This window comes from Heterocephalus glaber, unplaced genomic scaffold, assembly GCF_053883595.1.
Source record: "Heterocephalus glaber isolate CG9 unplaced genomic scaffold, H.glaber_assembly_v1.0 deba00001606, whole genome shotgun sequence".
NCBI classification, from domain to species: domain Eukaryota; kingdom Metazoa; phylum Chordata; class Mammalia; order Rodentia; family Bathyergidae; genus Heterocephalus; species Heterocephalus glaber.
The window spans coordinates 842,288-866,599 of record NW_028258377.1 but is presented as its reverse complement, the minus strand read 5'-3'; the positions used below and the strand labels follow the sequence as shown (position 1 = coordinate 866,599).

The 24,312-nt window shown below is 33.8% G+C and overlaps 1 protein-coding gene across 2 annotated transcripts in view; it reads left to right on the top strand.

Annotated features, from left to right (window-relative positions):
- Nucleotides 1-24,312, top strand: part of Prr16 (proline rich 16) — a 344,117-nt gene that overhangs the window by 275,398 nt on the left and 44,407 nt on the right. The gene's annotated exons all lie outside the window — the stretch shown is intronic.

Below are 24,312 nucleotides of genomic sequence, written 5' to 3'. Positions count from 1 at the left end.
CTACTGCAGGTTCCAGCTGCCCTTCCCCTGGTGATAATCCAGGTTCCATTGGGAGGAGATGATCCCTCCAATTTACCAAGTACAGTGGTCTGGTGTGCCTTTATTGCAGAGATTCTTTTCACTTTTCTGCTGAGCTTCAGTTTTCATTGAGGAACCTCAGAGAGGCCCTCTTTCTGTTGTTCACTTCTGGTCTATCTTGTGGAGCTCAGGACAGTGTCCTTTATGACCCCCTCTTCCTCCTTAGTGTGGAACCAGGTAGCAGCATAGCCAGGAGGCCAAAAGTGAGGGGGAGCAGGGGGCGCAGCAGGCCAGGCCCTGCAGGCTTAAACTGGTCACAGCGGGCAGAGCGCAGGGTAGTAGTGGGGGGACTCCATGCTGCCAGGGTCCTCAAAGTGTGCCTGCTGGTCCCTTAATATAGCTTAATTTAGCTAGAGTGTTTGGACCATAAATCATACCTTTCAGGGGCATGCTGATAAATGCACTAGATTTTCTCAGGGATAATACATGCTCCTTGAACTTTCCAGCTACAAAAAAATTAGTGAAATAAACACCTGTTCTTCATACATTACTCAGTGTCAGGTATTCTGTTTCAACAATACCAAGTGGAGGGATATTTGCATGTACCCTTTGTAGCTACTGCAGTAAATCAAGAATTTATAGCATTAAGTGGAGAAGTCAAATGAAAAGAATCACTCAATTTAAATTGAAATTATATCAAATAGGACAAAACTTTTATATTAGGATGTTGAATAATCTGACTGAGCCACATAAAGTAATTTCTAGATGTCTGTGGGAAGAACTATGGATGCTACATGAGCTACAAAAGATGTGTTATGGAATATTTAAAGAATATTACAGAAAAGCCAAGCACAGGTCTTTTAATTTTTTGTTTTATAAACATTGATATTTACTCATAACAATATACTCTAGTTGCACATATTTCACCTAATATTTGAAGCAATAGGAACACAGAAGTTATAGATTTCTTGCCTAGTGACAGTATTATTCATGATGGTCCTATCTGAATAGTACAAAGAAATGCTATCTTCAAATTAACTCCCAAATGTCCTTAACTATATTTTCTTTAATCTCAAAAAAAGGTGATCAGGTATTTTTGTCTCAGGACTTGAACTTGAATTTCAATGAATACAGGCGAGATATAGACAACTAAGGGAAAATAAAGGAACTTAGGAATGTATAGTCAGTGCAATCACACTGTTTATTCTAGATTGTCATCCTGTTCTTAACTTTTCCTGTGTTAGTACTGAAAGCAAAAAATACCATTGATTTCATCGCTGATGCAAAATTATGAAAACTAAAACATATTTACTTATGTTGTTATGAGTCTCTTCAAACAGTAAGAATAGGTGGGAAAAGCTTTGTGTAATAACATAAAGTATTCAGACAAAGGAAATTGCATATGCCAGATTTCTGTTGTGAATATTCTGCTTGTGGGAAATGAGTCTTGGAAAAGTGTTAAGAGTTTATGCTTGTTGAAACATTCCAAGATCTAATTTCAAATAAAATTTTCTTCTATAGACCTATACAGACTCTTTGTTGAGAAATGTTCCTCTCTAACCACTTCTGTCCACCCCACGATGTAAGGGATATTGGAATGTTCGGTACCAGAGAAAATATGTAGGAATCCACATCTCCACATTGATCATAGACTGAATCCCTTTCATCTATCATATTGTAGAAAATTGGAGACTTTTGTATAGGAAAGGATTTGGCAGTGTGATTTTGTTGAGTTAAACATTTTTGTGAGAGTTTGAAATAAATTAACTGGTTTTTTTGTTTGTTTTTGTTTTGGTACCAGGGATCAAACTTGGGTCCTTGTGCTTGTGCAGCAGGCAGCAAAACCACTGAGATAAATCCCCAGCTAATAAATTAACTGTTAACTGACTGCTATCTGAGCTTCTCAGAAAAATATACTTAGCTTTGGTCTTTTGACTTTTAAAAAATTTCAATATAAGAGGCTAATAGGCAAATTATTAACACACCTGAATATGATGTGAGCCTAATTACAAACTTTACAGGATTCAAGGATACCTATTCTGTAAACCTTTCCCTATATTAGATGGTATTTTGTTTATTTTACTATTAGATTTTAAAATTATTTTTAATATTGGTATATTTTCAGAAGACTTGCCTCTCGGAATCCATAAAAGAAAGAAAATAAAATGACATTTTAAAATTTGCTTCAAATATAAACAGATGCTGTTTCTATCTAACTTTATAAGCTTATAACATTTTTAAGAAAGAACCAGGTAGGATCCAATGAAAAATAATTCTTGAAATTACTAATCTCTTTTCACTATCAAGACATCCTCTTTTTGGTGTGTGAGTGAAAATGCTTTAGTATCTTGCATTAGTATAGAATCACAGAAGAGCTTCCTTTCCTTCCTTCAATTTATTTGTGGCATATTTACTTAAATTGGCTTCTTCAGAATGGTTGACACAAACTTTACCTTATCATTACCTTAACTATTTATTCAGGTAATTCAAGGATTTCTAGTTTATCTTCAAAATTGTTCAGTATCAAGAAGAACTGAATTTTTCTAAAGAAGCTCAAGATGTTTTAATATGATTCTTTTAGCATGTACAGGGAAATAAATGATAGTTCTATAAATTATCCGGATATCAGTCTTTTATTATAGATATTTGTTACTACGTGAAGACATTAAAGAAACTCAGTTATAAACAAGGAGTGGGTCATTTTTGAAAACTACCTACTCCAAGAAAATACAGTATCAACTTGTTTTGACTATTTTATAAGACCAATGTAAAATCAGCTAAAAACACATTCATTTGAGATTTAATCTTAAAAGCCATAAAATGTAATGGAAACTATGTGGGGTTGATCAAAGATTGGAAGTAAAAGAATAACAATAACTCTTTTTTTATAACCTTTGTCTTGTTTTTTGATGGAATGTCAGGAGGATCATGAGGTCACTAATAGGTTACTAATATTTATATACCAGAATATTTTTCCTATCTTTCTATCTTTGCACTGACAAGATTTGTTTATATTTAGGTCAAACTAGCTTAGTGAGACCTAGAAGAACAATAAACTAAGATTTCCTTTTAAAACTTTCTATAGTAAGTAATACCTATTAGTAAGACAAAAATTTAGGAACTTTTATATTCCTAAACTGTTCTGCATGCAGGTGAACTATGTAATGTAAAGAAAACATGCTGTTGCTTCTGTGCAATTCGGAAAGTTAGGGAATGGTATTAGGTTACAAGTTGCTGTTTATCTGAGATTTTGTAGGTGTACTTGCCTCAAGTAGGTAAAATACTCCTTACATAGATATCTTACTTTAGCTCTATGTAGTCAGTAGAAAGCAGCACACAGAAAGCGAGGGAGAGAGCAGATTCTAACAATGGGTAGTGATAGATCTTCTCAGAGACTAGGCAAAATGTTGGAAAATCACAATGTTAGGGTTTTTATCTCATTCAGAGAATGATGTAAAGCTAAATGAAGATAAGATTATGGAGAAAGTTTAATGCCAAACTGTAGCAGACACCTCTGTCCAATGTTAGGATGTTATAGTGGCACAAGTTTCTTGCCCCTCTATAATTTGGCTGTATATTATTTCAGGGTCTGACTGAAGCTTATGTGACTCAAATGGGCATGTCAGATAGCAGAGCTGGGCTCGTATTGCTCCTTTGCTAATGGCTGCTACTGAGGCATAAGTCCTAGTCTATGAAGTAGCAGGGCTCAGCTGAGTTCACTTCCAGCCAAGGTCAACTGACTGCAACTAAATTCTCCTCTTATGAATTAACTGTTTATTCTCTTTAGCAAAGATATGCTTGTGCCCTCATTCTACAGTCCAGCCTGCTTGATTCTTGTTAACAGGTGTCCCAAGGCCTGCCCAGTTCCCTCCTTCCCATGCCTGTAGCAAATAAAACACTTGATGTCCTTGGGGTCTTTGTCTTTGCTGCCAGAGCAGCTTAGATCAGCCCAAGACTCAGTTTCTCTCAAGTCTCTGTCTGTTTCCTTTAATTCCCACTTTCCTATCTTACTGACATCATACTGGCTTGCAGGAGGCCAGGACTCTACAGGGGTCTCTGGTAACTCCCATTACCCTTTCCCTATAACACTATAGAGTTTAAAATTTCCCCATGAACCATGCATGGTGGTACACAGCATCTGCCTATAATCCCAGCACTCGGGAGGCTGAAGTAGGAGGATTACCATGAGTTCAAGGCTAGCCTGGGCTAAATAGTTCAAGGCCAACCTGAGCAACATAGCAAACCCTGTCTCAAAAAAACAAAAAAAAAATCATCTTGAATAAAAGAGGAAATGTCAGTGGTTTTGAGCAGAGCAGTAAGGTGATAGAAGGGTATTTCTAAGGGGTAAATATAGTGTGAAGGGTGAGTTTGGAGGGGATTAAACTGAAAAATTTTTTTCAAGTCAAATGAATAAAATGTACTAAAGAAGTTCAAGAGCATAGGGAATAAGAAATGGTGTTTGAAATTGACAATCAGTTGCTGTGAAAGAATATTCTGTGCAGTTTTATGTTTGGAAGTGAGTTCATAAAAAGTTAAGACTTCCCTTGTAGGAAAGTATACCTAAGATTAAAGCAGGAGAATTAATCACTATATAACTGATGAAAAACAGAAACAAAATATCTTTGTTTGTTGAAGTAGGCATCTACTTTGCTTGGATAACTTTGAAAATTTTAAATTAAATGGTGCAATCTTATAAAGGACAAGCAAAGTGATATATATTACACACAGACATGCACACACACATTACATTAGGAATTCCACTTGCTTCAAAATTCAGAGAAGCACGAAGATGATGATGATGGTGGTGGTTATGATAAGTACTTTTGGTACTTATTTTATGCAAATCACTGTATGAAATGCTTTCATATGCAGCACCTCATTTAATTCTCACTACCACATGAGATACATATTATTATTATTTTCATTTTCCAATTTAAGTAGAAAAATACTTAGATATTTAATGATATATATTCTTAGATATCTTCAGCTGAATGTTTATTATGAAGACCATTTTTACAAGTGATTTTATGTATAAGTCTTCCTGATTTAAGTAAAACTCAAGCAAGGGACAAAAGAGTTATCCTCCCGAGCAGAGAGACAGTTGTAAGATCTTTACTCTTAATTACTACTAACTTTATACCTCAGGTGATAAAAAGATTAAGCCCAGGATCAAAATATTTGATTCAAAACCTCCTACTTCCATAAGCAGAAGGCATGAATTAGAAAGCAAAAAAACACTTTTGGTAATAATGCTGTGGACTATTAGGAGTAGAGTACCATATGGAGTACACCTCTGAAAGACACTGAAGGTCTGAGACTACTATTTCCTGATTAGGCTGTTTTTATAGGTGTCTTACTTCTTTTTTTAAGGTTTTTTGGTCTACAAAATGAAGCTAATAGGCTTGCTGAAGGACTTTCAATGAGATACGAGGCACAGCACTTTCCTTCAAAACATTAGCTGCTGAATTTATTTTAGTATTGTGCTTATTTTTATTTTAAAAGCATGTAGAAAGAAACAAAAATGAGGAATTTCATATTCATGATAATGGGTAATAGAGGAAAATTTCTGTGTCTATTGAGCTAATTTCCTTGTTAATTCCCCGTAGACTTCACAGTTAACCCAGGACAAATATATATTCTAGGGCTGTGTCTATTTCTTCCAAGTAGAAGAGTGGAAAGCATTCATAGATCCTAATAAGTAACCAGTTTTTTTATGGAATCAGTTGAATTTCAATTTCCTCACAGTTTAATACAATTAGAAGACGAGAAAGTTGACTGTGGGTGAAAATTAGATCTTCTAGCTTTTTTATTTTGCTTTATTTTTTTGTTTTCATGAATGATCATACAAAGTGCTTCATCATGACTATTATTAAAATGTAAAGTCAGGCTATTTCTCCTTTAAGATTAAACATAAAGTAATAATTATAGAATGATATCAGACAAATTAAGACCATAAACTTTGTATTTGCTGATGTCTAATGCAAATAGGAGCCTCTTATTACTTTAATTTTGAGAAATTTTAATGATTCATATATACAAAGTGAAAATTATGTTTCTAGTATTTGAATTAAATAGGAAAATCACTAAAATTTTCATTTTTATATTCATTTTATTAAGTTTTTAAAAATTGTTTTAGAGTGAAAATTTACCAGCTAACCTAAGATTGACCAGATAAATAGTGGAGTGATAGTCTATATACTTAGAATATGATACTATGTATTTAATATGCCTTCTTTGTTACTAAATTTTACTGTTAATCAAAACTTCATTAACATGTTACTACAGCATTATTTTCACCCTGGTATTTATTATTATTTATTGAATAAATGACTTGTTTGGAATCAAATTTTATTTAAAAATTATAGAAAAAGTTTATATTTATTATAAAATGTGTTAAGCAACTTTTGTATAACCTCAGATTGTAACTTTTTGTAAATATGGTTTCATGATAAATAAAAATGATAATAATAGGAAATATTTATCTAGGTTTACAGTAGGTAAGCTTTGTGACACAAGTTTCATCTGCATTAGAACATTACATTTTATTTAACTTTTATTGGCTTATAAAATCTCTTTAAGAATGCTGTTGCTGCTCCCCAAATCACAACTACAGTATAGTTATAAAAAAAAACACCATATAAATGCCAGCAGTGGAGCATATTATGGAACACCTGACCATTATTTTGCAAGTATCAAGTTTATAAAAGACAATAATAGTTTGTAAAAACTGTCATGCTGAAGAGACACCATGCCTAAATGTAACATGGGATTCTGAGCATAAAGGAGATAATATGAAAACTAAGAAAATATAGAATCATATCATTTCCAAACAAGAATAATTTGACTTCTTCCCTTCCTACTTGTATGATTTTTGTTTCTCTTTTGCCTGATTCTTCTGCTAAATCTTCAATATTACATATTGATGAAGGGGTATAAATGTATAAACTTGTTGTGCTCCAGAATTTAGAGAAGACACATTCAGCTTTTTCCCAACCAGTGTGATACTGGCCAAAGGGTTATCACACACAGCCTTGATTATGTTGAGGTCTACTCTTTCTTTACATGATTTTTTCAGGACTTTTATCATGAAGGGATATTGAATTTTTTTCAAATTTTTTTCTATATCTACTGAGGTGATCATATAGATTTTATCTTCATTCTGTTGGTGTGAATGGTGCTGGGGAAAATGAATACCCGTATGTTGAAGACTGAAACATCACACCTTTATCTCACTCTGTAAAAATACTCAATTTGAGATATATCAAAGACTTAAATATAAAATATGAAACTTTGAAACTAATAGAATTGCTGGGTATGGGGACTCACACTTGTAATCCCAGCACTTGGTGGCTGGGGCAAGAGGATCATCATGAGTTCAAGGCCAGCCTGAACTGCATAGAGAGATACTGTCTCAAAAAAAAAATGTTCATTAAATTAATAGAAGAAAACATAAGGAAAAAACTGTTAGATATTTTTAGAGGAAATCTTTTTTAATATGAACTCCAACACACACACACAAAGAACAACCCCAAAAGTAGACAAATAGGATTACATCAAAGTAAATTAAATTAAATTAAAATGCACAGAAAAGGAAGATATCCTACTCAAGGGGAGATAATATTTGCCAACTATTCATCTGACAAAGGATTGATATGCAGAATACATAAGGAATTCAAAAAAGTTAACAACAAAATAAGAAATATAAATGGCCAAGAAGTATGTAAAAATTGCTCAATGTTGTTAACCGTCAGAAAAATACAAATCAAAACTATAATAAAATATCACCTCACTGCAGTTAGAATGGATATCATAAAACAAAAGAAATGCTGGTGAGGATGTGGAGAAAAGGTAACTCAGCACTACTGAGGGAAATGTAAAAATAAAAATAGAAATATATCTGCCCTTGATCCAGCTACCTCAATACAGGGTATATATTTAAAGGCAGTAAAATTATATATCAAAGAGATATCTGCTGTTATGGCTTGTGTCTAGATGTCCCCCCAAAGCCTCATGCAGTCATAGGTGGGACTTTTCAGAGGTGGCTGGATATAGAATGTATGATGCTGGGATTAAGGGTGTGTGATTGCCAAATCAGGCCATTGACTGGTCTGGCATAGTTCTGGGAGTGGATGATGGGAAGGTCTACATGGGTGTGAGGACCACACACCCTTAGAGTGTGGATAGAATACAGAATATAAGGGACAGAAAGAGAGCTGCTGTTGTCACTTGCTGTTTGGTGCTTTTGCTGCCTTCTGCCTGCGTCCTCTGTGATGTCCCTCTGTCATGGAATCCTGCCTTGGAGCCAGGTGATTATGGACAGAAATCCCTACAAACTGTGAGCTGAAACAAACCTTTCCTCCTTTAATTTTGGGTGTCAGGTATTTTGTCTCAGCAATAAGAAAAGTAACTAAGAAACTCGCACTCCTGTTTATTGTAGCACTTATCACAATAGTCAAGATATGAAATCACCCTAATGTCCATTGATGAATGAATGGATAAAGGAAAGGTAGTATATATTCTCAATGGAACATTGTTGAGGCAAAAAAAATAAAATTTTGTCATTTTCAGTAAAATGGGTGGAAATGGACAGGATTATATTGAGTGAAAGAAACCACACACAAAAAGAAAAATACCACACATTCTTTCTCATATGTGGTACTAGAAAAGAAGTTGACTGTAGTGTAGAATATTGATTACTAGAGTTGGGAGTGGGGTGATAGACTGGCTAAACGTGATCATTTGTGGGTATGCATGTATTGAAATATGACACAGAATCCTATTAACATGTACAATTAATACATGTTAATAAAAATAAAATTAGATGAACTAAAGACTGAGTAAATTATGGCATATTAGTTTAGTAGGGCTACTATAGCAGGACACCACAAAATTGAGTTATTTTACAACACAAAATTAGTTTTTCATAGTTCTAGAGTCTAGAAGTTCAAGATCAAGGGGCTTCTTTAATTTTTTTTTAAGGTTTGTGTGGTCTTTGGAAAGTAGTAAAAATAATAGGAAAAGTGTGATGTAAATGAGCAATAGTATTTTGAGGTAGATTAATGATATTGTAATAATTTTTAAAATTAAAAAGTCACTGTATTTTCATTTACATTTGAATGGAAGATAATACACAGGTTTTCAAGAATTTATTCAATATCCAATTCACTTTAGTTATATGGATATATATTGAAATTTAAATAGATTTTCTTCCATGTGTTTATTTACTTATTGCCTTTTTATGACAATTTTTTAAGCAGAGTGATCATATTATGTTGAACATTCCAACAATATGGGACATTGTATACAATCTGCTTTTATAAATAGAACCTCATATTAAGATCAAAGGCATCATTTCTATGACCAGTGGTTTATAAATATAAGAGAAATGAGAAATTTAAGGGAATGTTTCATATTTATTCTTTAGAGGAAGAAAGAATTTCCCTTATGTGTTCCTTTCCCAGAGCCAGGACTAAATACTGACTAATTTTGAAAGTATTTACCAGACCAAGATTAATCATCCTACCTGGAGTTTCAGATTATGAAGACTTTACTGTATCATGTCCAATTTCCTGATAAATCTAAGTAGGTTTCAGTCTATACAGTTTCTTGCTAACTGAAAATATCTTTATGATTCATTAATAATTTCTACAAATATTGTCTTGTATACAATTTACTCTAAGGCCTCAGTTAATACACTTGAGTGATCTTTAAACCCTAATTTAATTTTCTTGAATTTCACTTTTATTAATTCTTCATTGAGTGCAAAGAAAGAAAATGTGGTAAACAACATGATTAAGTACATTAAACAATATCGTCTACTGGCAATTTGACTATAAATATATAATGCCAGTGAGTATTTTTCCTGTGTATATGTGCATAACAATTGCCTCTTTGAACATAGCACAATTTCCTACAAACTTCATGGAAGACAGATATACTGCAACAGAAGTTGAAAATGATAAAAGAATCCTGCATATTTTGATTTGTCTGTCAACACATACATTTACTTTGGCTTAAAGAATCATTTCGACTTTGGTTTGGAAAGAGCATCAAAGAGAAATTTAATTTTATTTATTTATTTATTTATTCCCCATTAAGTTTATCAGTACATTTTAGGTATAAAATACAGTTACATTCATCATTGAGATCTTGTACCTTTACATGAGTATCTTGGTTCTTCCCCCCCCTTCCCTTGCCCTCCCTTCACCCCCTCCACCCTTCCCTATTTGCAAAGATTTTGTTTCCATTTTTTTTCCTTTTCTCATATTTTTTCTTTTCCCCTTTTTCCTTTCCCCTACCCCTCCCACTTCCCCTGCACCTTTAGACATTTTCTTCCTATTACACAATATCAATTATATATTTTTTTAAATTACAATATCAAGATCTACGAGACATTGCCACAGATTTTACAGAATTTAAAAGGATAAAGAAAGCATATTACAAAAATCTTTTTTGAAATAAATTTAATAATTTCTAAGAAGTACCTTGGAAGATAAATTAATGAAACTAACTCTGGAGGAAATATAAAATTTGAGTAGCACCTATTTTTTTTTTTTTCATACCAGGGATCAAACTTGGGTCCTTCTGCTTGCAAGGCAGGTGGCAGAACCGCTGAGCTAAATCCCTGGCAGAGTAGCATCTATTAAAGAAAGTATACTCCAGCTTGAAAACCTACCTATATGACAACAGCAGGTTCATATACATTTTAACTGTTAAATTATATCAAACAATTAAAGCAGAAAAAAGAAGGAACACTTCTCCCCCCATTTTAGGAAATCAACATTGTGCTAATCTTAAAACTGAATAAAGATAATAGAAGAAAAAAGTATGAACATAGATAGAAATTTGTTTAACAAAACATACTATTAGAAGACAGATCTGGCAGGATGTAGAAAGTGGTTTTGTTATAGGGATGGCAGTGTTGGTTCAGAATTGGAAGATCCACCCCCAAAAGTCATCATTTTAACAGAGGAAAGGAGAAAGCCATATGATCCTGTCACTAGTTGGAGAAAGAGAATTGGACTAAATTCTACAGCTGTTCATGGTAAAAGCTATCAGGAGACTAAAAGTAGAACAGAACCTTCTCAACAGATCAAAGACATGTACTCCATACTTCCAGTGAGAACACCTTATATGAATGGAGAAAATACAATGCTTTCTCCCTAAGGTGGGGAACAAGGGCAGATATGCTTACTCTTTATCTGTCTGTTAAACTTTGAAACCTAGGCCCCACCAAAATAGTCTGGCAATAAAATGACACAATTAGGATAGGATTGGCAAGGTAGAAGCAAAATCTTTATATGTAGATGAAATGATCACCTACAGAGAAAATACTAAGAAATCTCTAGGAGCCCCTAGAACTTGTATTTGAATTTAGCAGGATTAGAAAACATAAGCTATATATAAAAATTCAGGCCTGTGTATACTTGGTATAAATGAAGAATTGGATATTGAAATTTAAAAATTATGTAGGAGTACAAAGGGCCTAGAAAAGTTAAAAGAAGACAAAAACAAAAACAGTGTTGGAAGACCTTTAGTACCTAAATGTAAGACTTCTTCTAAAGCTACAGTAATCAAGACAGTGTTGGTGTAAGGAAAGACATATAGATCATTTGAATAAAACAGAAAATCTAGAAATAGAACCACACATATATGGTCCACTGAGTTTTGAAAGATTATTTAACATTAGCATTTTATAGAATACAAACTCAGTTCAAGAGCCAAGGAAGAGATAGTGTTTTCAGCAAACAACACTAGAACAACTTGTATCCGTATATAAAATATTAACCTCAACCCTTTATTTCCATACATGAAAATTACCTGAAGGGATCTATGAACCTAAATATGAAAGCCTAAAAGTATAAAACTTTAAGAAGAAATTATAAGGGAAAATGTTTATGAATTCAGGGTAGGCAAGAACTACCTAGGATACAAACGACATGATGTATAAATGAAAAAAAATTGATAAATGAGATTCTATCAAAATTTAGAACTTTAAATTACATCATTAAAATGAAAAGTAGACCATATTTGCAATGCATATAACCTATGATCAGAATATATAAAGAATTCTTAGAGCTCATTAATAGACAACCCATTTAAAAAGCAGATGTAAGAAGATGATAAATAGCCAATACAGCACAAGGAAAGGTGTGCAACTCTAGAATCAGAAAAATACTAATCAGTACAATAACAAGATTGAATTATACACTCATTAGGGAGATGAAGTTAAAAGTTTTAAAAGCCTTCTCATGACTTTTTGTTGTTGTTGTTGGATTCTCCCCTTTTGGGTTTAATTTGTCATACCCAATGGATTCATTCTGCTGAGTTTCCTGGGTTTGTGGTCCTCATTGTCTTTTCCTAGGGTATTGTCTAAAATTTTTTGGAGTGCCAGTTTGATATTCATGAAGTTCCTGAGGTGCTCTTCATCATGGAAGTATCTTATTTCTCCATCAATTTTGAAAGATAGTTTTGCAGGGTACATCAATCTGGGTTGGAGGCTTTTTTCTTTTAGGGCTTGAAATGCATCCCTCCAAGCTCTTCTTTCCTTGAGGGTTTGCAATGAGAAGTCTATTGTGATTCTGATGGGCTTTCCTTTGTATGTGATTTGTTTCTTTTCTCTCACTGCTTGTAGAATTTTGCTTTTCTGTTGAGTTTCTGGAATCCTATTATATGCCTATGTGTAGATTTTTTTTGATCAAGGCTATTTGGAGTCCTATGTGCCTCACTTATCTGTATGTCAAGTTCTTTTCCTCTGCTTGGGAAGTTTTCTACCATCACTTCTGTTAACAGTTTTTTTAGGTCATCTGCACTCTCTCCTCTTTCTTCATTGACTCCAATCAGTCTTCTGTTATTCTTCTTTGCATCATCTAGTAGCTGCTGGATCGATTTCTCGTGCTCCTTTACTATTTTAAAGCAATTTTTCTTTTCCTGGTCCCTAATTGCAATCTTTTCTTCTATATGTGCAATTCTATCCTCATATTGGTTCATTCTGCTGTGCAAACTTTCAATGGAGTTTTTAATCTCTTGGAAATCTGTTTGCATCTGTTTTATGGATTCCATTTGTTTCCTATGTTGGGATTCCATCATGTTCCTCAGATCCTCTGTTTTTTTATCTGTGTCTTCTCTAGATTTATTAATCATGTCTTGCACCATGAGCACAATGTTTGCTGTTATCTGAGTAATTATTTCTGATTTCATTCTTCCCAGATCCTCTTTTGTTGCCAGTTCAGAGAGTCCAGGTAGTTGAGTAACAGATTGTTCCATCTCGTTTCCCTTTGAGGTTGCTGTAGGTGATCCAGAAGTCTGTTTTTGAGGCTTGTTTACGTGTCTTCTGATTTCCATGGGGTGGGGTGTGCTTCTGGCGCCCTCGAGGATCACCTTCTGTGCCCTAGGAACTTGGGATGGCAGCAGGGGAGCTTCCTTCTGGGTGCTGGGACTGGCTCAGCTTCTCTGACCTAGGAGCTTCTCTGCCCTAGGAGCTTGGGATGGTGGCAGGGGAGCTTCCTTCTGGGTGTTGGGACCAGCTCAGCTTCTCTGCCCTAGGAGCTTAAGATCAAAGAGAAATTTAAGAATGTACAGTGTACTTACTATTTGAATTGTATATTGCATGTGTTCAGTGTGTTTATTCTGAATTTGATCATCCTGGTTATACAAATAAAACTATTTACAAGGTGTATTAGTCAGTTTTCCCATTCTTGGGATGTAATACTTGACATCCACAATGTAACAGAGTTTAATTTAGCTTGCAGTTTCAGGGTATTCAGTACATGCTTGGCAGCTTTGAGACAGAAATACCATGGTGAAATGACCTAGTGGAACAAAGCTAGTTAGTTCATGCTGGCTGAAAAACAGAGCTGGAAAACATTGCAATGGGCCAGGGATCATATATAGTCCCCATGATCACACTTCTGCAACACACTCAGAAATGTACTTTACAAATCACCTAGACAGCTCCCAAACCAATCAAATGGAAGATACTGTTTCATGTATAAATAAGTCCCTTACCTGTGTGTCAAAGTTTATCAAATAGTCTGTTTGGGTGTGCATCAACTTTATGTATACATAATTTTAGACTTGAAATAGTATTCAATATTCAATATTTTAATTTTTTAAGAAGGGAAAAGGAACTGCTTCTATATAGATATTTTTGAAATACTTATGATTCTCTTGTGCAATATACTTTATTTTTGTTATTTCCTGATTGTCTTTTTGAATGTTTTCAGAATTGTTGTTACATATTCTTATGTTTTGAAACATCTTATGGAAAAGTTCTAGACCAATGATGGTGAACATTTTAGAGACAAGTGCCCAAACTGCAACTCAAAACTCACTTATTTGTCATAACACTGCGATCAAACTTAATACTGAGGTTTTAGTTTAGAAAAAACAACTCATAAATTAACACCTTTTGTCTTAAAAACAACACACATGGCATAGGTTTCCCAGTACTGAACTAGACATTCATTGAAACTTGTTTCTAAGAACTTGATTTTTGTCAGTGAAAAAATCTTTAAGACTATCATTGGTTTTGGTTTTGGTTTGTCTGCTTTGTTTTATTTGTTGTTGTTGTTGTTGGGCAAACACTAAGTAATTTTAGAGCAAGACAAATTAACTTTAGAATTAACATTCTTCAATTAGTGTCTTCAATAATTTGATTCTACTTTAGGTTAGAGGACAATAGATATAGTCATGAGATCCTGGGACATTGCATATAAATATAGGCAATTTCAGACCCAAATATATCTGAATACTAACTCTTAAAAGGTAATACTTTGCAATCTTTTCCTTCAGGCAGGCTACTTATCATGTTGGGGTGGGGGAGTGGCAGGTGATACTGGCCTTAAAGCCCAAGAGCTGATTGTCAATATGATAGTATCTCTGATACCTAAAGTAGAGTAATTGTAGGAGTGTTTCAGTAAACTGGAATGTAATAACTTATTTGGTTGGATAGAAGTGTATAAGGATTTTCTTCAATTTGTTTCTAAGATACATATTATGATATATTTTAAAAATTTGATCTCTTCTATGGCTGCAGTTTACTTGAAAAAAGTCTAAAAAAACATAGCAGCTAGTTGTTTAGACATATTATGATCAATAAAAGACATGATTAATTTCTATGTTTGGTTTTGATTATGAGAAAATTAAATGGATTATATTTAATTCTATAAAGAATGTCCTTCAAATGATACTATTTTACAACTAGAGGAAAATAATTTCCAAGTAAAATTTTCATAACATTCCTACAAACAGCTATCCTACACTGTGTGTTTCAATGTTTTCACTTGGAAAAAATCATGAAGATAAGAAAAGTAAACATGGTATTGGGATTATATTATTTTTTGATTTATTTAATGTAATATTTCAGTCTTTTAAGAAAGCTCTGATTACTATGTGAAAAATTTGAGAACTAATTTATCTTATTGTTTTAGTTTTGCTTAGTTTTATAATAAAGCAATTTTATGTTCTAAAACTATCACCAAAGAATGGAGAATAAAATTATATACACCAAAAAAAGAAGTATATAAGAAAAAACATGTGGCCTATATACAAACTTTTCATTTTTTTGTACATAGAGCACAGAGAAAATAGTAAGGCATTTAGATGAGACAAATTTCTTTTACTTGTTTTACTTTTTCTAACCTAATTATTCCCTCAAAAATTAAACTGTATTATAAGATTTCAAATGTACATGAAAATAGAATACTGTAATATACCTCAGATATCTATCCCAAATTAAGCCATTTTTAACTGCTGATCCAACTTGTCTCATCTATATTACAACCATGCCTTTCCCTTGATATGATTTTAAAGCAGATCCTAGGTAACATATCATTTTATTTGTAGGTGTTGGTAGTCATATCTAAAACAAAAAATCTCTTGTTTTAATTAGCATGACTACTACATCTTTGTGGCAGTGTGGGACTGCTTCTTGTGCTTCAAGCATATCTCTTTAGCATTTATCTCAAAACACAAAGATTTTTTTCTTGATCACCTGAGTCTGTTTGACATTTTTTTCCTGACCACAGGATCATACTTGGCCTGAGTGTACAACAAATCAGAAGTGGTAAGGACCCACAGAATAGACTTTAACCAGTATCAGACAGGAAGTTGGTATCCAGATACTCCAGTTTTTATCCCTTGATGAAGACAGCTCTGAGGTGTGACACCCACTGGAGCAGGATTAGGCTCCAATAATACAATGAAAACCTGCCTGATAATGCACTTTTTCTTCAATTCTTTCCTTTCCCTGGTTCACATCCTTATTGATATCCTGAAATCAACTCCCAAACAAGCTGCTAGCAATAGATTGCTGTATTGGAAACCTATTTTAGAGGAAGGATGAAGTCACTTTCTCAGAAGAACTTAACCTTAACTTCTTAATGATATCAAATATGAGTTACGTGTTTGCATTTCCAATTGTCTTACGCTGATATCATTATTTGTTACACATTATAAATTAAGACTAAATAATATCCAGTGTACATGGCTTCAAATATATTTTAAAATCAATCTATATGTACAGTTCCCTTCATATTTTTTTATAGTTGTTTTTTTTTGCTGAAACTGGGCTGTTTTACACATATCATTTCCCACAGTCTGAATTATGCTTATTATATCCCCAATGAATAGTTTAATAAAATCCTACCCCTGGTTAATTTGTATTTGGAAGTAGAACTTTACATAGATTCAGGTTTTATTCATTTTCCCCTGGCAAAACTATCTCAGGCTGTGTCTCACTGACTGTACCAGGTGACACATAATGAAAGAGTATAGTTCCCTCTTGTGTGATATTAGCAATCATGGAGAAGTAGCTATATCCATTAGCTAGTTAGGGATTACAAAATACAGATAATATGATTCAATAGTTTATTTTTACCTTAATGAAATATTAGTATAAGGAGAAAATTTATTTTATTTATTCATTACATTTACAATTCATACATAAATGGTATATATGCTTGATTTACTTCTTTTATTTATTAACCACTTTGGGAAAAATTTGTCCCTAGTATCCTGCAATAGCACTGATCAAATAGCTTTTTATTGTTGTTTTGCTTTAGTATTATTCTGAACGCATAGACTGAAGCATATTTGATGTGTTTCAATTCATTGGTTATTTTTCTTATTGATTTTCTAATTGTTCATTTAGTTTCTAACTGGAGGTTCTTTAAGATAGTGAGTATTTTCTAGCAGAGTTTTAGAGCTCTCATGATATATGGTATGACAAAGTGTTCCAGCTCATTTGATATATTTATCCATAAAGCTAGAATCATCCACTTCCCAGGAAACTCAGGATTCTTTTGGTGAGAAATAGCATTTAGAATGAAAATTCTCACAGTTGAGATAATAATTGCTATGGTTTAAACATTGATTTTAAACTTTTATACTGATAAATTTCATAGTGATACTTCCAGTCAATTTTAACTCCATAAGTTTTTTTAAATTTATATATATATATATATATATATACAAATATATATATATATATATATATTTATTGGTACATTTTAGGTATAAAATACATTTGCATTTATCATTGGATGTTTGTACCTGAACATGATGTATCTTAGTTCTTATTTTTTCTCCCATTACCTGTGAACCCTTCACCCCCTCCACCCTTCCCTATTTACACAGAGTTTGATTCCATTTTTTTTCCTCATAGTTTTTCCTTTCCCTTCTTTCCTTTCTCCTTCCCCTCCACCATCCCCAAAACCTTGGACCTTTTCTTATTTCAAATTATCAATTATTCATTTTAATCTTTTTCATCCTTATTTACACTTTCAGTTTCTCACACTAGAGAAACTATTCAGTATTTACACATGTATGTCCTATTTATTTCACTTAAGAGTATGGCCTCAATATGCATCCATTTAGCTATAAATGTCTCTAGTTTCTCATTCTTTATGGCTGAGTAGTACTCCATTTTATATAAAAACCACATCTTCTTTATCCAGTTTCCAGTTGATGGGCACTTGGGCTGTTTCCAAGCTTTAGTTATTACAAACTGTGCCACAATAAACATGGGTACACATATCTCTCTGTGGTATGATTCTTTTAATTCTTTTGGGAAAATACACAGCAGGGAAATAGCTGAGTCAAATGGGACCTCTAGCCCTAGTTCTTTGATGTATCTCCACAATGATTTCCATAGTGGTTGCATGAACCTGCTCTCCCACCAACAATGGAGAAGGGCTCCTTTCTCTCCACACCTCCACCAACATTTGTTTTTGGTTGATTTCTTGACAGCAGCCATTCTTTCTGGGGTGAGGTGGAATCTCAGTGTTGTTTTCATCTGCATCTCTTGAATGACCAGTGATGTTGAACATTTTTTTCATATGTTTATTTGCTGCTTTTACTTCTTTGTCTGAGAAATGTCTGTTCATTTCAGATGCCCATTTTTGAATTGGGTCTTTGAATTTGGGGGTGTCTGATTTTTTTCAATTCTTTGTATATTCTAGATAGTAGACCTTTGTCTGAGGTATAGCTGCTAAAATTTTTTTCCCACATTTTAGGTTGTCTATTAGCTCTGTTGTTGTTTTCTTTTGCAGTATGGAAGATTTTTAATACGATGAGATCCCAGTTGATTCTTTGTGCTAGCTCCCGTGCTACTGAAGATTTTTTCATAAAGTCTTTTCCTATGCCAATGTCTTCAAGAGTTCTACCTAACTTATTTTCCAGCAAGTTTAGTTTTTCTGTTTTAATATTTAATCCACTTTGATCTTAGTTTAGTGTATAGTGATAGATATGGGTCAATTTTAATCTTTGGCAGGTTGAAATCCAGTTTTTCCAACACCATTTATTAAATAGGCGGTCTTTCCTCCAATGAAGGTGGCTGGGTCCTCTGTCAAAAAGCCATATATTCTTTACAGGACCTTTCACTTGTAGTAATCCTCTTTTCAAATGAACATTGCTATGATTCATGATAGGTAAGGCTCTTTGTTTTGGCCTGTGCAGCTAATTATTTAATTATCAGATTAAAGGGCCCATATTCAAAGGGCCAGGTCATTCAAAATTCCCCTCTTCTTCCAAGGATAAAAACCAAGCAGTCCTTGACATGTTAACTTTATTTCGCATGTGATTCATAGTAAGGAATTCGTTTAATATATTGTTGTTTTACATCACTCACCTGCCAGTATTTTTCTATTCCTATGCTGCCATAACTCCTACTTCCTTGAGCTTCTGAAATCTTTTAAAAGATGCTGGCTCACCATTTTTATTATATACGTCTTATCTGTTCCTCTTCCCCTTCAGCACTTACCTGCTGCCCCATTTTGATACATGGATTTTTACACATATGGCACATGGCTGAAATACTGTGCAATGCCTTTTGATTCTGAACCTATCTTCAAATTGGCTCTGTTGATGTATGTAGAAACCTTGACTGTAAACACCATGTGTGCCCGATAAAGCATTCTTGTCAGCTCCCCCTCCTCAAGCTTGCACACACCTTGCCAGTCCTCACTTGATATGAATGCATTTTCTTACAGACATTCTTCTTTTCCACACTGGTATTACTTAGGCAGGGAGTAGTTACTACTAGGCAACAGAGCAGTGATATGAGATGGAGAATCACATTGGGGTAAGACTTTCCATATGCCCAGACAACCTGCTTTGTCTTCAGTAAGTGTGATGTGTGAGTGGAGCAAGGAGTTCCTCTCCCCTCCCCATCTGCCTCCCCTGTTTCCTGCTTCCTCTCTGTGTATCTTTGTGCTACATTCTGGAAGTTTACAGTTTCATTTTTGGAGTAGGCAGTTTAGGGTATGGACACAGGAAATCTTGGTGAAGTCTACTTGATAGAAGAAGAAAGTTATTTTTCCCCCACAAATTCTCTACTGTGTTTCAAAATGTCCAAGAAACACAGAAGAGGTGGTTTTTTGGAGAAGAGGAGTCCCACAACAGCTTTGTCATGTCCACTGGAGGAGACACCCCCCTCTTCGAAAGAGTTGTCATAAAGGCTGTAAGACTCAGTCTGGATCTGATTATCTTGAAAGCAGAAGCTTTGTGATTAGCTTGGTGATAACAGATGAGTTGCTCTCAGTGGTGGTTTAGTTTTACCTTTTGCTTCCTGACATGAAATTGATATGTACAACTTAGTTTGTAGAGGTTTCAGTCTATGGTCGGCTGGCTCCAGGGTAGAAAGGTAGGACAGAGTAGCATGGCAGAGGACCAATGGTAAACATTTTGAATCAAGTCAGGCATCAAGGCAGCCATGACAGCAAAACTAAAGACACTCAGGAAAATACATTGACAATATATATTTTTACCACATCTTGTACATATCCAAATAGACTTGAATATTTTATAAAAAGAGTTCTTTACTCCATAGTTTATATACTCTTTTCTTTTTCATATTAAATATTGTCATTAAATTTTGGTTAGAAAATTTATAGTAAAATTAAAATTTTATGTATATTCAATTTAATGTTTACCTTTATTTGTATAGCTCTACTTTTGGTTATTATCTGCAATTCTTTTTAAATTTTCATTGTTATTAATATATGTATGCAGTACATAATGATTATGTTCATCTTGGGAAGTTGGTACATGTATCTAAACACATTCTAATTCTGTTTACTTCACTCTACATCTCCCTATCCTCCTTTATCCTAGCACTCTATTTGAAGAAATATTCTTTAATTTCAAAATTAAGCAAAGAAAAATAGATAAACTTATTCTGTTTTTTCTTGCTCCCTCTATTGTAATCCCATCATTAATAGTTGCAATGTACCTATATATCAGAGGATTACCCATTATGCAATGTATTCTATGATTTAGCATCAATATTTTATTTCAGTTCTTTGAGTAGCGAATATTTATCATTTTCATTGTAAGACATTTGTTCTTTATGATGTGATCTTGAGAAAAATATTCTCTGAGTTTTTGCATGCTATCTATAGTTACCTTAGATTATTTATACTTAAAAGTCAACTTGGCTAGATGTAGAATCTTGTTCTTCATTGTCACTTTATTTCTTATATATTTAAATATATCACCCCTCTCTCTTCTGCCATAAAGTTAAGCACAAGCCAAATATTTTTTCATACATTCTTTTTAAAAAACCTACATCTTATTATTCCCAAACCTGAAGATTTTCTTTTTTAATATCTGAAATCTAGTCAATTTCTTAGAATTCATCTGCATTTTAGTAGTTCTGGGTTGATATTTCTTTTTTTTTTTTTTTTTTTTTTTTGGTACAGGGGATTGAACTCAAGACCTTGTGCTTGCGAGGCAGGCATCAGAACTACTGAGCTAAATCCCTGGCCCTGGGTTGATTTTCTGATATCCTCTTCAAACTCTTTTTTCAGAGTGCTGTAGTTTTCAGAATAAAGGTCTTTTATTTCATTAGATTGACTGCTAGATATTTCATTTGGGGGGATGCTATTGGGAAAGGCATTGTTTCCCCAGTTTCTCTCTCAGTGAGTCTATTTCTGTACAAGAAGGCTATTGATTTTTGAGTGTTGACCTTGTATCCAGCTACTCTACTGCATCTGTCAATTAAGTCTAGAAGATTTTTAGCAGAGTTTTTTTTTTTGGTCTTCTATGTAGAGTATCATATCATCAGCAAATAATAACAGTTTAACTTCTTCATTTCCTATCTTTATTCCTTTTATTTCATTCTCTTGTCTTATTGCTGTGGGTAATGTTTCCAAAACTATATTTAATAGGAGTGGTGATACAGAACATCTTTGTCTTGTTCCTGATGTCAGCGTGAAAGCTTTCAGTTTTTGACCATTTAGTATGATGCTGGCTGCTGGTTTTTCATAGAGAGCCTTTATCAGATTGAGGAAAAGACCATCTATTCCAATTTTTTGTAAGGTTTTTATCATGAATTTGAGATTTTGTCAAATGCTTTTTCTGCATCTATTGAGATTATTGTACGGTTTTTGTCCTCAAGTCTGTTAATATACTGTATTACATTTATTGATTTATACATGTTGAATCATCCTTGCATCGCTGGGGTGAATCCCATTTGGTCTGGGTATATGATCTTCTTGATGATCCTCTGTATTCTGTTTGGCAGTACCTTATGGAGGATTTTTGCATCTATGTTCATTAGGGAGATTGATCTGTAGTTCTTTTTTTTTTGGTTGGGTCTTTCTCTGCTTTTGGAATCAAAGTAATGCTTGCTTCCAGGAATGATTTTGGGAGTATTGCTTTCCCTTCAATTTCATTAAAGTGTTTGAGAAGTAGTGGCATTAACTCTTCCCTTAACTTCTTATAGAATTCAGCAGTGAAGCCATCAGGACATGGGCTTTTCTTCGTTGGTAAATTTTTAATTATGTTTTCAGTTTCACTAATTGAAATTGGGATGTTTAGAAATTTTAGGTCTTCTTTGTTCAACTTTGGTAATTCATATGTATCTAGGAATATGTCCATTTCCTGTGTTTTCCATTTTATTGGAGTATAGGTTCTCGAAGTAGGTATTGATGATCCCCTGGATTTCTGCTGGATCTGTTTTGATTTCACCCTTTTCATTCCTAATTGCATGAATTTGAGCCTTTTCATTCATTTTTTTGATAAAGTTGGCTAAGGGTTTCTTGATTTTATTTATTCTTCCAAAGAACCAACTGTTCAATTGATTGATTTTTTTATGTTGTTCTCTTAGTCCCAATTGCATTGATTTCTGCTCTGATCTTTATAATTTTCTCCCTTGTATGAGCTTTGGGTTTGTCTTCCTCTTCTTTTTCTAGGAACTTGAGGTTCAGCATTAGATCGTTTATTTGAGCTCACTCTGTTTTCCAAGTATGGGCATTTGGTGCCATGAATTTCTCTCATAGAACTGCTTTCATTGTGTCCCGTAGGTTCCTGTATGTTGTATTGGCATTGTCATTTAATTGTAGAAACTGTCTAATTTATTTTTTAATTTCTTCTGTGAGCCATTTGTTGTTTGGGAGAGTGTTATTCAATTTCCATGTGTTTGTGAAGTTCTTGCAGTTTCTTATGCTTTTTCCAGTTTAATTGCACTATGGTCTAATAATATACAGGGGATAACTTCAATTCCTTTGCATTTACTTAAACATATGGGCTAGCATATGGTCTATTTTGGAGAATGACTCGTGTGCAGCTGAAAAGATTGTGTATTCTGATTTTGTGGGGTGGAATACTCTGTAGTCATCTACTAAGTCCATTTGTTCAAAAACTTGGTTCAGTTGTAGTATTTTGTTCTATATTTTCTGTTTAGATGATCTGTCTATTTGTAACAGCGGGATGTTGAGGTCTCCCACTACAATTGCATTAGTGGTTATTTGGTTTTTCACTTCCATTAATTTTCATTTTATATAGTTGGGAGCAATAGTATTTGGTGCATATGAATTTATGATTGTCATCTCTTCCTCTTGGATTTTTCCATTTAAAATGACGTAATGACCTTCTTTGTCTCTCTTACTTACTTTTGGTTTGAAATCTACCTTGCCTGCAAATAAAATAGCTACCCCTACTTTTTTCTGGGTTCCTGTCACATGGAGAATTGTTTTCTAGACTTTTACTTTCAGTCTATAAATTTCTTCTCAAATTAAGTGTGTTTTAGCAACTAGCAGAAAGAATCAACAACTGGGACCTCATCTTATTAAAAAGCTTCTGGACTGCAAGAAAAACCACCAACAAAGCTAACAGACAACCTACAATGTGGGAAAAAAATTTTATCAGCTGTGCCTCAGACAAAGGACTACTATCTAGAATATATAAAGAACTGAAAATAATCAGACCCCCCATATTCAAAGACCCAATTCAAAAATGGGTATCTGAAATGAACAGACATTTCTCAGACAAAGAAATAAAAGCAGCAAATAAAGATATGAAAAAATGTTCAACATCACTGGTCATTCAGGAGATGCAGATGAAAACAATATTGAGACTCCACCTCACCCCAGAAAGAGTGGATGCTATCAAGAAATCAACCAATAACAAGTGCTGGAGGGGGTGTGGGGAGAAAGGAACCCTCTCCATTGTTGGTGGGAGTGCAGACTGGTGCGACCACTAAGGAAATCATTGTGCAGATACCTCAAAGAACTAGGGCTAGAGGTCCCATTTGACTCAGCTATTCCCCTTCTGGGTATTTTCCCCAAAGAATTAAAAGAATCATACCACAGAGATATATGTGCAACCATGTTTTTAGTGGCACAGTTTGTATTAGCTAAAGCTTGGAAACAGCCCAAGTACCCATCAACTGGAAACTGGATAAAGAAGATGTGTTTTTTTTTTTAATAAAATTGAGTACTATTCAGCCATAAAGAATGAGAAACTAGAGTCATTCATAGCTAAATGGATGCATTTTGAGGCCATACTCTTTAG